Here is a 2,253-nt window from a genome sequence, read left to right as displayed (position 1 = left end):
AAAAAAAAAAAGAAAGCCTCTGGAGTTGACTCGGTTACTAGCAGTGAGTGGGACAGTTCCTAACCCATACACACGTTCGTTCAGTTGGACCCCTCCTGGCAGAAGGGCTCACCTCTGGGCAGGTGCTGTGCCAGGTGCTGGGGCTACAAGACAAATAAGAAGGGAACTTTGTACTTTTTGGGCAGAGGGCAGGGGTGGGCAAGAAACAATAAACAAGCCAGCAAAGAAAGTGCCACAGAGTTCCAGGTGGCGGTAAGTACCAGAACCGTGGTACCTAAGAGTGATAAGCAAATAAAGTACTCTAATGGACCAAACAGCAGGGGAATGTTTGCTATTTTAGATAAGTGGTCCAGGAAGGTGTCTCAGAGCAGGGGCCGGTGACCTGGAACCAGCCACGCAAAGATTTATAAACAAAAGTCCAGGTAGATGGGATAGTAAGTTAGGGCCTGAGATGGGTGCTGGTTTCAGGTTCAGGAAACAGCAAAAAAGTCTGAGCTAGGCTCAGTGGCCTATGCCTGTAATCCCAGCACTTTGGGAGGCTGAGGCAGGGGATCACTTGAGCCTAGGCATTTGAGACCAGCCTGGGCAACATAGTGAGATCCCATCTCTACCAAAGATTTTAAAAAATTAGCCAGGTGTGGTGGCACATGCCTGTAGTCCCAGCTGCTCAGGGGGCTGAGGTTAGAGGATTGCTGCACTCCAGCCTGGGTGACAGAGTGAGACTCTGTTTCAAGAAAAAACAGAAAGTAAAAGAAAAAAAAAGAAAGCCTGTTTGGCTGAACTATAGTTAAAAAAAAAAAAAAAAAAAAGAGTTGGGTGGTGGTAGATGCAGTCAGGGAGGTGGGAGGGGTCTGGCCCCTCCTAGGGTAGGGGTGAGATTTTATTCTAAGCCTGACAGAAAGCCCTTGGAGCCTCTTAAGCTAGAGAGTAATATGGAATGATGGCCAGTTGTGGTGGCTCACACCTGTAATCCCAGCATTTTCAGGGGCCAACATGGGGCGATCACCTGAGGTCAGGAGTTTGAAACCAGCCTGGTCAATGTGGCAAAACCCCATCTCTACTAAAAAATACAAAAATTAGCCAGGTATGGTGGCACGTACCTGTAGTCCCAGCTACTTGGGAGGCTGAGTCAGGAGAATTGCTTGAACCTGGGAGGTGGAGGTTGCAGTGAGCCAAGATTCTGCCATTGCACTCCAGCCTGGGCAACAGAACAAGACTCTGTCTCAAAAAAGAAAAAAAAAAAGAGTGATACGAAATGATTTACCTTTGTAAACGTTGCCGGTGTTTCTGCAGCCTGGGAGAACACCTTACCCTGATTCCCAAAGTGATTGCCCGAAGACATGTTGTTTGTATGAAATGCTTCATTTTCACTCTTCTAGATAGTGCATCCATTCTTCAGTGTCCCCAGCTCACCACACCCTATTGTATTCCTTGGCCCAGTTTACATGTTTATATCATATGCCTGGTGGCATGTGAGTCTGTGACTTCTGTCTCCATCCTCCTAGTGGTTAAGAATAAGAATCTGAGGTCCAAGAGCTGAGTGACTCAGCTCTATTTGAGTGACTCAGCTCTATTTTCTATACTATTTGAATTAGTAGAGAAAGACTCCAACCCAGGCTCTTGACTTGCAGTGCCTCACTGTTCACTTCACCCCAGGCACTTCCCTTGGCACCCCATCCACAGCAGTGACAGTTCTCTCCCTTGTTATAAACTATGCACCTACCCAGGCCTACAGGAGAAAAGAGCCATGTGCTTATTAAACTGTACATACCAGGTCAAATGGGCTCTGATATTTTTGATGTGTACGTTATTTGATTTTAATCAGCATGCAGAAGTTATTTTGTAATGTTTTCACTTTATTTCCTGTGCCTCTTTCCATGTGGACAAGTCCCCCTGCTGGGCATTCTAACAGACAACACTTCACAGTGTATTCAGTGTGTATTCATGCTGCAGCTAAACCATTGCCTGCATACCCTTGTGTGCCCATCTTCCTATTTCTGGGACCTTAGGTTATTTCCATTTTTTTCCCAGCCCTATAAACAGCACAGCTAGAAGTGTTTATTATCTAATACACATTCCTTTTCATGTATTTCTTTGGCTGAGATCTTCGGAGATTAAAGGTTAAACTGATTTATTTTTTCACAGATTAAAGGTTAAAGAAGCTGATTTTTGGCCGGGCGTAATGGTTCATGCCTGTAATCCCAGCACTTTGGAAGGCAGAGGCAGGCGGATCACCTGAGGTCAGGAGTTTGA

The 2,253-nt window shown here is 45.8% G+C and overlaps 1 protein-coding gene across 1 annotated transcript in view; it reads right to left on the bottom strand.

The window, feature by feature from the left end:
* The window catches only part of NQO2 (NAD(P)H dehydrogenase, quinone 2), a 24,864-nt gene extending 23,361 nt beyond the window's left edge, over positions 1-1,503 (bottom strand). Inside the window, exon 1 of the mRNA XM_011984547.1 lies at positions 1,265-1,503. The gene's annotated coding sequence lies outside the window, so the exon portion shown is untranslated. The remainder of the gene's footprint in view (positions 1-1,264) is intronic.
* Positions 1,504-2,253: the final 750 nt, after the last annotated feature.

Source organism: Mandrillus leucophaeus, unplaced genomic scaffold (genome assembly GCF_000951045.1).
Source record: "Mandrillus leucophaeus isolate KB7577 unplaced genomic scaffold, Mleu.le_1.0 Scaffold27, whole genome shotgun sequence".
Lineage (NCBI taxonomy): Eukaryota > Metazoa > Chordata > Mammalia > Primates > Cercopithecidae > Mandrillus > Mandrillus leucophaeus.
Note: the sequence above shows the minus strand (reverse complement) of the source record. Positions and strands in the feature narration are given on the sequence as shown.